The following is a 14,856-nucleotide window of genomic DNA, read 5'->3' on the forward strand; positions in this document are numbered from 1 at the left end:
ATAAAATAATACAGATTTCTTTAATATTATGGTATAAGAAGTGTTACAAAACGCTTTTCAGGATTGGCCGGCGAGGTCGATTTATAAGAAAAGCATAGTGGTCCATGTTTATGTTTGGTGTGAGTTATCCTGAATGATTCTACTACAAATTAAAAATCTTAAAGTCAACATGGAGTTCTGACGCCACGCCAACATCTGTGGCATTATCATTTATAAAATAATCAAAAACAATCAATCCAAAAATGTAATATTGTAATTATAAATTCACATTGATTGAACTTACCTATTACAAATTAAAAATCGATCTCCTACTAGCTATAAGCTATCTATCCTTTTAATTCACTTTAACGGAATAATGATCGTCTTTCCATATAGAATGATACCAAAAAGATTCCAAATAAATAAGTAAAATATCCCTAATTGGTTATTACCAGATTTGAATTTAAAACTTTTTTGTACGAGATAACATTACGATCTAATTAAGTATAGCGCTCGGAAAACACATTGTAAAACGTTAATAAAACATAATTTTAAGTTTTCTTTATTTCATTAAAAAAAATCTTTGCGTTTTGCTATGGAAGCAATGGAAAAAGTAGGCAAGTGAACGAAAATATAGGTGAGTCTTTTGTGTTAACGATTTTTTCAAAAACTTTCAATCGGCTACTGTAAAGAGGACTGTGAAATAACACATTTTTCCTTTTAGGTTAATGTTGAAGCAATGGAGAAAACTGGCCCAATTGAACGAGAAGATCGGTGAGTCTTTTGTATTAATTATTTTTTCAAAAACTCCCAATTGAATGTCAAGTAATACACATTTCTCCTTTTAGTTTAATGATACCTACGATATACATAAGAAGAATAGAAAAAAATCAGCCATGCAAGTGAAAGAAATTATCGGTGAATCTTTTGTGTTAGTGATTTTTTTCAAAAACCGTCCATGTAGTGTAGTAATAACATATCTTTCTCTGTTTAGATTATGGGAGAACATAAGAAGCCTTGGAGAAATTCAACTAAGGAACGAGAATGTCGGTATCTTTTGTGTTAATGATTATTTTTGCAAATTCAGTTTTCTTTATTTCATTAAAAAAAATTATTTGCGTTTTGCTATGGAAATAATAGAAAAAGTAGCCAAGTGAACAGAAATATCGGTGAGTCTTTTGTGTTAACGATTTTTTCAAAAACTTTCATTCGACTGTAAACCGAGCTTGTAACGTACGCATTTCTCCTTTTAGGTTAATGTTGTAAGAAGCAATGGAGAAAATTGGCCCAATTGAACGAGAAGATCGGTGAGTCTTTTGTATTAATTATTTTTTTCAAAAACTGACAACTGAGTGTTAAGTAATACACATTTCTCCTTTTAGTTTAATGGTACCTACGATATACATAAGAAGCAATGGAAAAAAATCAAACAAGCAAGTGAAAAAAATTATCGGTGAATCTTTTGTGTTAATGATTTTTTCAAAAACTGTCCATATAGTGTAAAATAACATATCTTTCTCTGTGTAGATTAATGGGAGAACATAAGAAGCCTTGGAGAAATTCAACTAAAGGAACGAGAAAGTCGGTATCTTTTGTGTTAATGATTATTTTTGCAAATTAGGTTTTCTTTATTTCATTAAAAAAAATTCTTTTCATTTTGCTATGGAAATAATAAAAAAGGTAACCAAGTGAACAAAAATATCGGTGAGTCTTTTGTGTTAACGATTTTTTCAAAAACTTTCATTCGACTGTAAAGCGAGCTGTAACGTACCCATTTCTCCTTTTAGGTTAATGCTGTAAGAGCAATGGTGAAAATTGGCCCAATTGAACGAGAAGATCGGTGAGTCTTTTGTATTAATTATTTTTTCAAAAACTGCCAATTGAGTGTTAAGTAATTCTCATTTCTCCTTTTAGTTTAATGCTACCTACGATACACATAAGAAGCAGTGGAAAAAAACAACCAAGCAAGTGAAAGAAGTTATCGGTGAATCGATTTTTTCAACAATTTTCAATCGACTGTAAAGCGAGCTGTAAAGTAACACATTTCTCCTTTTAGGCTAATATTGTAAGAAGCAATGGAGAAAATTAGCCCAAATGAACGAGAAGATCGGTGAGTCTTTTGTATTAATTATTTTTTCATAAACTGCCAATTGAGTGTTAAGTAATACACATGTCTCCTTTTAGTTTAATGGTACTTACGATATATATAAGAAGCAATGGAAAAAATCAACAAAGCAAGTGAAAGAAATGATCAGTGAATCTTTTGTGTTAATGATTTTGTCAAAAACTGCCCATTTCGTGTAAAATAACATATCTTTCTCTGTTTAGATTAATGGGAGAACATAAGAAGCCTTGGAGAAATTCAACTAAAGGAACGAGAATGTTGGTATCTTTTGTGTTAACGATTATTTTTGCAGATTAGTGTAAAATAATTCACATCTCTTCTTTTTTGCGATGGTAAAAGAAGCAAGAGTGAAAATTAACCAAGTGCACAAGAAGATCGGTGAGTCTTTTCCGTTGATGATCATGTCATAAGATTAATGGAACGATACATAAGAAACAATGGAGAAAATCAACCAAGTGAAAGAAAATTTCGGGGAGCCTTTCGTGATGATGATGATTTTTTCATAAACTGACAATTGAATCTAAAATAACTCTTCCTCTTTTTAGATTAATAGAAAAATTCTGCAAATCGAACGGAAATACCTATCAGTGTCTTTTGTATTAACGATTTTTTTTTTAAAAACCGACCAAATGAATAAATTAATGGTTATGTGTTAATGGTTTTTTTTAAACTGTCCATTTAGTGTCAAATAACTAAACAAAGCATGGATCTCTAAATAAATGTAGAAACAAAGGCTCGTTTCATTCGCCTAATAATATAATTTCTCTGCTTAGTTTAATGGCATGGTACATAAAGCAATGGAGAAATTTCACCAAATGGACGAGACCGCCGAGTCTTTCGTAGTAGGTACTGATTGTATAATAACTGTCAATTGACTGTAAAATAATACTTTAGTTTAATGTCGTAGAAAGCAATGAAGAAAATTAGCCCATCAAGTGAACAAGAATATCGGTGACTTTTGTATTCATTATTTTTTCATAAACTGTTAAATGGATGTTAAGTAATATACATTTTAGTTTTAGTTTATTGGTATAGTATACGATGCAATGGTGAAACTCAACCAAGCGAAAGAAAAAATATCGGCGAGTCTTTTATATTAATGAATTTTTTCAAAAACTGGCAATTGAATGTAAAATAACACATCTTTCACTTCTTAGATTAATGGAATGGGACAACAAACAACGCAGAAAGAAATTCAGCCAAATGAACCAAAAATACCGATGTTTTTGTATTAACAACTTTTTTCATAAACTGTTATTAAGCTCGTAATTGAGTGTAAAATAATACACATTTCTCCTTTTAGTTTTAGGTTTAATATGGTATAAAAAGCAAGCGAGAAAATCAACCAAGTGACAGAAAATATCTGTGAATCTTTTATGTTAATGTTCTTTCCAAAAACTGTCAATCCAGGTAAAATAAATACAAAAAGATTGATCTCATACGGGTATGAAAGAACAATCCCTACTCTCCTCACCGCTCCTTTTATTAATTAAAGCGCCCAAAGTCATAGAAACATTAGTTAGTGTAGTTTTGCGTACCGGATTTGACTAAATTCCTAATTTTTTGTGCAGGTAAAAATCGTTTCCGCAATAATGGTGACCTAAATTCTGAAAGAAGAAAAAAATTCGAAAAACCTTGTAAATTTTGTTAGACGGGCTCGATATAAAATGTTCATGCCGCATATAACGTTTTAATGTACAATTAAAGGCACAAAAAAGTTTTTGAATATTCCAAGCCGCTTTTAAAGGAAGAGGCGAATACACTTCATGCCTTAACGAGAATACAAACATGAAATAATTTTTGATTTCTGATGTAATGACACCAATACTAAGTCTGTACGTGGTTTCGGGTGCCTTTGTGGCTCAGACAGACATATCAAGAGCGCAAAAGTGCACTTTTTATTTTTTGAAAGTGAAAGTGCATAAAACTAGCAGCGAGTCTTTTATATTAATAATTTTTTTTTAACTGTAAAGAGTGTAAAGCAATTTCTCTGTTTAGATTACTAGAATCACTGAAGATGCGCAAGGCTAATATTCAGGGTGAGTCTTCTATAATAATAACTTTGTCAAAAACGATCAATTGAGTGTAAAGTAATACGCATTTCTCTTCTTAGATTACCCAATGGAATGGGTAGATAAGAAGTAATGAAGAAAATCAGTAAAGCGGACAAGACAATTGGTGAGTCTTTTTGTATTAATGATTTTTTTCAAATATATTACAATGGTAGTACAAATCTTAGTCGTTTCTCTTTTATAAAAACTGAGATAAAAACTATCTCTTTTGTATGTAAAGATGCGCTAAAAATATGACCTCACTTGCAAATTAGTAACTTTAAATAATATGCATTATGCACCTTCCCTGAATATTTTCCATAGATATTTATCTTAGGACGAGACGCAAAACATTTTTTTCCTATAATCTTAGTTGTTAAGATTGTGTGTCCTGTATTATAATGGTGTCGACGTGAATGATATACGGTAGTCCAATTAAATTTCTGCACCTTTGCCTATTTCCTGCCTGTCGTGTTGCACGTGCCACTACAACAAGAACTATATGTTACAATCTATTCCATTGCCAATGCCACATTTACTCAGATGTTTATAGTCTGGATGCCAAACTGGGATTATTGGCTTAACCTGGAAGTGAGGTACGGTGAAGGTTTTTTGACGGTTTTTAGTTCGTAAGGATGTCTACTTTGAGAATCCGTTTGATGCCACTCACCCTTGAGCATTTTGAGAAATTCAAGATGGCGCCAAAAAATGTCTGCAAAAAATACAAAAATTAAATTTTTTAAAAATATGGGCATGTAGTACATTGATTTTAGGGTTTTTAAGCCTTCTGAATTTAAATTTTTAGTTAAAAATATGTTTGGGGGAGTTTTGGAGGCGTGGGGGGTGTTTTTGAGGGGTTGGTTGTTATATTTTTTCAATATTAACGTGTCGATGTGCTACATGCCCATATTTTAAAAAAATTTAATTTTTGTATTTTTTCTAGACATTTTTGAGCGCCATCTTGAATTTCTCAAAATGCTCAAGGGTGACAGAGTGGCATCAATCGGATTCTTAAAATAGACCTACTTAGTGACCTAAAACCGCAAAAAAATTTTCACCGTACCTTACTTCCAGCTTTTTCGTCTGGCTTCCAGACTATTAGCACTAAACGATCACATTGGCCTCTTAGTACCAAGTGACGAAAACTTATAATCTGTAAATTTAATTTATTTATTTTATTTTTATTTAATATATATATTTAATAGTGTTTGTTTAAGGTAGCAATGAAAAGTTTACAGAACTGCAATTTATAAAGGTATGTAGGTACTTGTGTACCAATATCTATCACACAAGATTTTTCTTAATAGGAACGAAAATCAAACAAAAACTGAAGAGCAATTGAAAACTGACACTGTTTATTTTTTTATTTTTGGAGAAATTTTTCAACAGCTTCTTTAACTTCTGCATGGAAGATACGACTCCTTAAAACGTTAACACGCCTTCCCATGCTAAGGAGCAATCGCACTAGGTGTAAATAAGACATTAAAACTAAAATTTACAATCTTTCATAATTAAGAAAAATTACGAAACGACATGTGCTGATGATCGTAAAAAGTGAAAATTTATTATTAACAGCAGCATTGTAGCAGACACTATATCATTCCATGTATCACGCATATTAAAAATTGTATCAAGTTGTTGGCAGTAAAATTCATCCGTGTGCCTTAAATTATTTAGTAGGCACTCTTCTCTTCTCTAAAAAGCTCGAAACAAATTACAAACGTGCTACACGTGGTAAGCGTACAAATTAAATCGTGAATTTCTACAGATAAAGGTAGTTTATTCAGTTGTAATAGAATTAATCCTTGTGCCTGCCGAGATTGTATTAAATAAAAAGAAATAAATGAAGATAATAAAACAAACGATGGTAGGTGGGCCGACGAGGAACACTGCGACCAGGAGGTCCGTCGCGTTATGTGACAAAACAACCATAACAAATTGATCAAGATTAGACGTCGTCTTTTTTAATTGTTCACTAGACCAAATTTTTTTAAACATAATGCTTAAATTATAAAGAGCGAATTCTGAAAATGTTTGGGTTTCTGGAAAGGTTTCGCAACTGGTCGTGAAGTCTTTGCGTGAATATTTTCATTGGGATTATTAGTTATGAGTGACAAAAACCGTTTTGTTGGCACATTAAATAAATATGCTGTCTTACCTACCTAGTTTATCCGCCCCGAGCAATGTCATAAGGACACACTATGAAATTTAAAAATGTCACTACGATTTTTTGTAACCCGGTAAAATGATTACAGCTGTCACAACAAACTGTATGGTGGAAAGGTCAATGTTTTATTTTGCTACCACTTCTTAACTTCAAATTGCAACTCAATAATTGGAATAATATGCAATGACATGTTTGCCATCTGCATTAAACTTGACCCCAAATCTAAGAACCGAAACATCCTAAACATATCAAGAGAGATATGAAATTTTTATTCTAGGGTTACAACGTTACAAGTTAATGCCCATGTACCAACATTTTACGATCATACTAAAATTTGTACCTGAATTGTGCTCATTTTGTGTTGGTCTGTTGACCAACTCCTATATTTTGTGCATCAATATCAACGCAGATATGAAATTTGGGATTACAAGTTAGTTAATGCCTATATAACAACTTTCAATCGAGTTCCATTTTACATGTTGAATTGTACCAATTTTTTGCGACACATTCTACGTATTGGGCTCCAAAGTTAACGGTGTTATGTCATTTTTAAATTTCGGATTAAAGCTAAGAATGGTGAATTGTGTTTTGTATACCTTACTTTGCATTTAGTGCGCCATTATTAACAACGGTAGAGAACTTTAATTTGGATTTACGACATACCGAATTTTACCGTCCCAAATTCGAACCCAATTTGTGCGTCTGTTCCTATGTTTTACACACATGTTAACATATTTATACTGAATATTAACAGATATATAGAATTTTAAATGTATACAGTATACCTACCTATCATTCCACGCTAAAAAAAAATCGGGTGTATCACATCACTAACAACTCGTAAAGTGTGCTTGGTTGGTGTACCTAGTGTGCCTTTTGTTATGTGAAGTACAGCTTCAATGAATGTTTCATCATACCTATAAGCTGTCTTATTTTTTGCGCTTCAAGGGTGTCTATTCGTATACAGGGGGTGTAATATACAAGCGTACAAAACCAGTACAATTAAAATCTATGCAGCTGTAGGAATAAAAATGATGGCACATCCTGCCCCCAGTCCCAGCACCCGAAATAACGCTACCTCCTTGTCTTACTTCTCCGCCGCCGACTGCAACGGCACTCGGAAACTGTTTGATAATTGCAAACACTCCCAACATACCACAATCGAGTATACAAAACTGGATCTCGATGTCTAACAAATTGAAGGGGTAGGTTGAGGAATGAGAACCGAGAGGATGACGAAGAGATACAAATGTACACTAATGGCGCAACTGTCGTTTAGGGAATAGCACCACGAATGAGTTGTAAAAGGAACATTGTTTTTTCAAAGAATCCAAAATTTAAGATTTTTACATTACCTCGAACTACGATTTGCGGCTGAAAAGTACTTTTCAAAGGTCCAAAATAAGCTTTGGTTCATTATTACCATAGTCAAAGGATCCAATGTCTTGACGATCAGATCTTGAAGTAGAATTTTGAAAAACAATTTTGGAAAAAAAATTATTGCTGCAGAATGATTGAACACTTGGATGTTAAACCAGGTGCCAAATTCTTGACAGAACCGCTCAAACCATATATTAAAAAAAACGTTTCTGACAGTATTACATTCATTTATTTTTTGATTTGTTTAGCCAAATACCATACAGAATGCAAGTATTCCAATGACATGGCACTGGGATGCTGTACTTAAAACTAAAACTGCATATAGTAATTACGATCCAATATGACTAATTAATTCATTCAAAGAGCCGTGAAATATATCGATGTCTCTCTCACGGCACTTCTTATTTAAAGCCAACGGGATCCTCGATAGTGGCGATGACGGAGTGGTCTTTATGCCTAATATACAGTAACCGTGTTGCCGGAAAAAATATTATTGATTTTTTACTTTTGACATTATTTTCTCGATTTTTTTTGTAATAAAACCTATCATCAATTTTTGAGATTATACCTATATGTAAAAAGAAAGTCTTTCAAATAATGTAATAAAAATGTTATGTAGCTATTTGAAAAAAAATGTAGGTGCTTTGCAGCGCTGTAAAATTTTGTTCAAAAATCCGGCCCGTTATTTTTTCATTCCGTATTGCTAAAGCTAGTTTTACAACAACAATTACTTCATGAAGTGTCAATTTATAGAACAATTTCTTGCTCAAGTTACTTGGTTTTACATTGCTGTTAACTTGATAAATTTTTTGTCATTGTACAATTTCACCAACCTTTAATTATTTTAAGGTTAGGTTTTCATTTTTACTTGTGTACAAAAAAAAGTGAAAAAAAATGTTTCCCTCTGTCTTGCATAGAAGATCACGGAATAACAAAAGAAAGATCGCTATATATTGGCTATAATTATAAATATTAAATAACCTCATTTTTCATCTTGTTTTTATTGTTTATGTTGGTTGACCGTTGGCACTATTGCCAGAAAAATAGAACATGTGCTAATCCGACAAGAAATTGATTAACCCCGATTTTTTTAGTTCCAAACTTTACACTCGCACTGTATGTACAAAATGAAATTAATTCGTTGGCAAATAAGGCAACAATTCTAACAACTAACAAATATGTTTGGTTGCGGGCAGTGGTTTTAGTGGAACCAGAATTTCTTCAAAATATTGTCATATTACCTCAAATATCCTCCAATAATAGTTTTCTATTTTTTAACAATTACTCAAGTTTACTGCAACTTTATTCGTAAATAAAACAATGTTGGTCGGGAGCATCATCTATCTTTGCCACGCGTCCTTTCCAGTTGGTTAGGTTAAGTATCTTTCACGACGTCTGAATTCACCGAATTTGTAAAATAAATTATGCTGGCCTTACAGGGGGAAGAGGACAAAATTGGCACCTATCAGTATCGACCAAATTCTATACGTTCCAGCTTAATTGAATCGAGGGTGCTTTAAATCACAGTGTAAGCATTCCAGTAAAACTCTTTGTTCATTTAAATTCCGTAACCGAGGCCGTCACCTACTGGTAACCCTACATAACATCAAAGAACTCTGTAAATAGCTGGCTTCTGGTACTGAAAACACCTTGAATTTACACTGGTTAAACATTAACAGCTCGCAGTGTTACGAACGCATTACCATAATCGGTGTACCTTGCATTGAAAAAAAAATCACCTGCAAAAATGTGTCGCCAGTTCCACTCTCCTTATACTTTAACGGCGCAAGTTCACAGGCAATTAATAAAAGAACAAAATTAGAAAATTATGAGGGCGTACCGCCTATTTCCTTTTCGACTTGTCATCTATAAGTAAAATTCCGACAAAAGCTTCTACCACCATGTATTGGTAACATCGCCTTTGAGATTTGCTTTTAAATAAAGGGACACCCACAGTGTGCGCTTTCATGTAATAAAGATTTTAAAAATATGCTGGTCCATTATACGCGTTCACTTCTTGTACAACGTCACATAAAGAAATCGCAAAACAATTGCATTTTTCTCTCGAAAAAAAATCGATTGCCGCTACGTGTCAGGCTTATTAACGATTTATTTATGGACCGTAAAGTTTTATCGACTTATTAAATTAAGCGGATTAAAGCATCTGCCACTTGTCAATTCTGGATCTTTGTTTCGTGTTTTAGTAAAGTTTATATTGTCGACGAGTACAAAATGTGACATGTTCAAGAAAGATTAAAGCGTCTTTTTTTGTACATAGATTCGTCGTCCGTCTGTCATACACAGATAACAAAAACACTAGAAGATCTGATTTAGTCGCGAGATTGTGTTCAAAAAAATAATGTCTGCTTCTTGGCCGAGCTGAAGAATCACCTGTTTCTAGCAATAAGGCACATAGTAAGATTTGAAAATTTAGGAAAATCTTTAAGGAGTTTTTCAATATTCTGTTTCACAACCGGACTGGAGAACAGAATACTTGCAGGAAGCTTTTGGTGAGGGGAAAGAGAATTGTAACACTTCTTGAAGGTCTAACAGACTTTAAAGGTTCCGAAATGATCTAAAAGGATCTGAAAGACTTTCAAATGCTCCTTAAAGTTATTGGTGACACTTACACCCTTTTAAAGGCCTTTAAAGACCAACGAATCACGTTAAAGGCCCACGTCACTTAAAACATTTAAAAGAAGGCGTTTAGAATGCTCTTGAAGACTCATAAAAACTCCTTAAGGTCCTTTAAGGCACATCAAGGTTAGGCTTCCAAACACTCTTAACGATTATCAGTCTTACTACTGTACAATTACTGTTCAACGTCTTACAAATATTCTAACAACCGGGTGAGACTTGTGAGGGCTTCTAAAAACTATCAGAGATTAATGAGCACGGTCTTTAAATGTATTTAAAAAACCTCCTTAAAATCTTTAAAAGCTCTTAAGGACTCACAAACGCTCTCAAAAGCTTCATTCTTATGAGGAGCAAAAAAGTTTATATATTGGACTTCTGTTGGCGAACTATGTAATACCATTGGTAATACTACATATACTTTCATTTCATAAACGATACTATTTACAACGATGTCCGGGCCATAAAACCATAAAAATTCAAAATTTTAGGGTGGTAATAAACTGCGTTATCCCGCCTGTACGCCATGTCTTGTTCACGCGGGGGTTAATATTTTCAGAAAAAACCATTTATGCAGAAGTTCTGGCAAAAAAGTTTTCTTTGTCTAACAACATTTCTAAGGTCCCCATCTCGGTTCTCGCGAAGCGTTTTATTAAAATGTTGACTTCGAGGAAAACCCCAAAGATAATCTTTAAGAAAATTCCAAAATTCGAAAATTACGCAAATGCTTTCTAAAGGGGTTTCTAAACTTTTCCAAAGGGTTTCCAAGCCAACGGTATGGAAGGTTTGCGAAAACAAAAATTGTCACGCCCCATGAAGAAGCTCCATTTCATAAATTAATAGTACATTATATATCAAGGTAGAGAAGTCCACTATTATTGCCTGAGCACCAAGATTACATCTCGAGGCGCTTGCGCCGAGGGGTGTAAGGTGCGAAGGCAATAATAGACTTCTCTACCGTGGTATATATACTATTTTTTTCACTACTAGCACTTGAAATCCTCTAAATTAACATATTATATTGATAAGAGAGTTAACGGTTGGACAGAATTGTTTGTTGCTTAATTTAACATGTCAATCAAGTACGTGGAAGTACAAGTCAAACAGGCCGTATTTTGTTCTGTCATTGAGATTTTTCAAAGAGTAATTTCGTTCGAATTTTTTCAAAATGTGATAATTTTAGGTATGTAATTTCTCTGGAAATTGCGAATGGTGGTGATTCGTTTTAGAGAACTTGTCTAAACGTTCATTGAGCGAAATTTCGGGTTGTGTTTTCTAAAAGTGACAGCGTGACAGTTCTCATTATTGACTACTAGTTAATAATAAAAAATTATTAACCACTTTGAACAAATGCCGAGAAAGCCTACTTTACAAGTGGAAAAAAGGTTAATAATCATGTCATCAGACGCTAGTAGTGAAAAAACAACTTTATGTATCATTGAATGTGTTATTTTTGGTGACTGCAAGCTTCTGTAGTAGTAGTTGGCTTTGGTTTTCTCTTTCTAACATAAACGTATGGGAGTTGGTAAGTTCGTATGGTTTGATGTTAACTATTAATAAATGTAACCTTATTTTTTTCTTGCCTAGGGAACAAAGTTACTAAAAAATACGCAAGTTCAAATAAAAACACAACGAAAACGAATTAAATTAATTGAACTATGTATGAGTCCAACCTTTTTCAAAAGTAATGGTAAATTCGAGGGTACATTCTTTAAACAGACGATGTGACAACAATGGGTAATAGCTTATGTTCATTTATAACTAAAGACATTATGGGTAAATTTGAAGGTGATTTACAACAAGATTTTGCCTATTTTGTTTGAATTCGTTAGGAGGATGATGTGTCTTCTATCTTCGATACCAAAATTTGTATAACGAGGTGATCCATTAGGCCAATCAGACCTCGTAATGTTTCACTTTCATTTTATAATGGTTGATTTTGAATGTTATGGTATTACAGAATGTATAAAGCAATTGAACATTTTTGTGAATTTAATTAATATAATCACGTTCTTTTCCTATATTATTACAAGAAGAACACTATCATTTGTTTCCTAATTTGATCTCGTTTTTATTTGCAGTTGGTGCATTTCGAGGATGAAGAGAACATGTTGAAGAAGACCGCGTACATGCCAGAAATGAAACACTTACATTGTACACCTTAGGACTTACATAGATCACATGTGGAGTGCATAGTAAGTAGCCAATAAGTTAAATATCGTTGCATACACCATCTTTAAGATCATTAAACGCCAGCTTAATAGATGCTATAAAATAAATAAACACATGACACTACATAATAATAATAATAATTTATTTTATACGGTTACAATAACATTGCAAAAGAAAAAGAAAATAATAGTACCCACAAAAGCAGAGCTTGTGCGTGGGGGTTCAAGCATGGTATACATCGAATTGAAACAAAAAAAATAAAAATAAAATAAAAAAGAAACATGTACCAAATCTAAAAATAATGACTGACTGATGCTCAACCTTTACCCTATATCATGTCAATAACAACGCTTATAAAATTCTTTCCTGTTTAAAATAAATTTCAAGTATACATTTGGATCCTTTTCTAGTGAGATGATTTTTAAAACTACTGCAATTCAGTAAGTTTCAATTTAGATTATTATTTACTTTATTTGAACCAGGATTAAATTTTTTTAATTCTTTTTGAATATTTTTGGAACACTTTTTCTTTAATATCATCCCTAGTGTGTTATATTTTTAAAAAGAGAATTTAATATGCTATCTTTTTAAATTAAAGGGTGTTCTATTTAAAAAATGAGGTTAGGTACGGTAACTTTTTTGGATGACATCGTATACGTATTTTGAAAACGGCAGATTATTCAGAAAGTCCTTTTGTAATAAACACTTTCCCGTGTCTTATAGAAATTGACAATTTTTTGATTTTCCGTTGTATCTCATAAGCAAACGAATATTTCCAAATTTTTATCTGGCCATTTTTAGTAATCTTCAGGTATCTGCAAAAATAATGGATATACCTCGGGATATACAGTGTGTCCCAGATCGCGTGGGATTGCATGGGTAACTTTGTTATTATTAAAGATAGAGAATTGGTTAAATGGGCAATGTTTTGCAGTTTTGGATGCTTATTTAAAATTCCCTTATGGAAATTCAAAATGTCGCATAGGTTGGACGTAAATTCAAAAAAACTAAAATTGGTCATTTCCTTCAATGTCTTATATCATCGAAAGTATAAGAGATATAAAAAAAAGTTTTATATAAAAGTGACTGTCTTTGATACGCTTAATTTAGAATTGATGTCAAAAAAAAATTTAAGATGGCCACTTTTGAGGAACATTTACCAACTTCCTAAAGTTAAATGGGCGCCATATTGGATTTTTAGATTACTTAATAGATTTTTTAATTCTCTTTTCAACGAGCCATCATAACATAAGATTGAAAATAAGATACCAATTATATTAACGGTTTTTGTATTTTAATCAAGTAGCCTGTGACGAATAAAAAAAAAAAATCTATTCGAGGCAACAAAACAATGAAAATAATTACACCAGATGTTTAAAATACTGGCCATTATTAGTGAAACACACTTCAAGACAGTTTAGTTTAGGCAACGTGTTGCCATTGATGATTATTATTATGATTGTAGTGGTAGCTCCTTCCACTTTACTTTTATTTTTTAATTAAGTACTTTTATAATTTAATGTACTGTACATAATTCGTGAATTGTGACCTGAGCAGCCAGCTTGTTGGTAGGTAGCGTAAACCAACCCTTTCTTCGAAACATATGTTGTCGAGAAAAATCCTTTAAGGAAGTTTATTGGAGAATTTGTAAATCATGGTGAGCAATTAAAGATCCAACGAAGATTACAGGTCCAATTACATGACTTCCCATTATGCCATAAAATACATTAATTTAAAAAAATATGACTTGATTTCGGTGTGAAACTACATCATGTAGGTTTTCCTGTGACGAGTATAGTGTTCATTATGTCGATTTGAACACTCCGCAGTTAGAAAAAGATTCATCTGTCCATATACTCGGACTGGTAAAACTGTTAGTTTCGATATTCTTGCGGATAAACCACCTACTGACCTACAAAATATGACCTGGGACAATGCATCAATGGTAATACATTGTGTAAAATAAAGCAAAGTGTCTTGAAATGTGTTTAACTGGATAATGGCATGACATTTTTTCGAGGGGATAGTTTGTAGTTATACCACCATTTGTAGGTATATAAGTATGGATAATAAGATAGTCAATAAGTGATGTTATAAAAATCAAAATTTTTCTAGGTCTACTTATATAAAATTTTGGAGGGAGTTGTAATGCCCAAACCCCCCTCTCATGAGTGCGCCCCTGATTTTTTTAACATCTGATGTAATTATTTTCATTGTTTTGTTGGCTTGTATAGATTTTGTTTTGTTTTTTTTTTAATTCATCACAGCCTACTTGATTAAAATACAAAAACCGTTGATACAACTGGTATCTTATTTTCAATCTTATGTTATGATGGCTGGTTGCAAAG

General features: G+C 32.6%; 1 protein-coding gene and 1 long non-coding RNA gene across 7 annotated transcripts in view; one reads left to right on the forward strand and one right to left on the reverse strand.

Moving 5' to 3' along the window:
- LOC116160332 overlaps nt 1–12,523 on the forward strand; it is a 60,480-nt gene extending 47,957 nt beyond the window's left edge. For 2 of the 3 annotated variants that reach the window (XR_004143184.1, XR_004143186.1), the window contains exons 6-7: nt 62–4,282; nt 12,418–12,523. This is a non-coding gene — a long non-coding RNA (uncharacterized LOC116160332). The remainder of the gene's footprint in view (nt 1–61; nt 4,283–12,417) is intronic. The other variant, XR_004143185.1, reaches the window with a different exon arrangement.
- LOC116160327 (eyes absent homolog 2) overlaps nt 1–14,856 on the reverse strand; it is a 51,332-nt gene that overhangs the window by 27,465 nt on the left and 9,011 nt on the right. The gene's annotated exons all lie outside the window — the stretch shown is intronic.

This window comes from Photinus pyralis, unplaced genomic scaffold (genome assembly GCF_008802855.1).
Source record: "Photinus pyralis isolate 1611_PpyrPB1 unplaced genomic scaffold, Ppyr1.3 Ppyr1.4_LG1, whole genome shotgun sequence".
NCBI lineage: Eukaryota > Metazoa > Arthropoda > Insecta > Coleoptera > Lampyridae > Photinus > Photinus pyralis.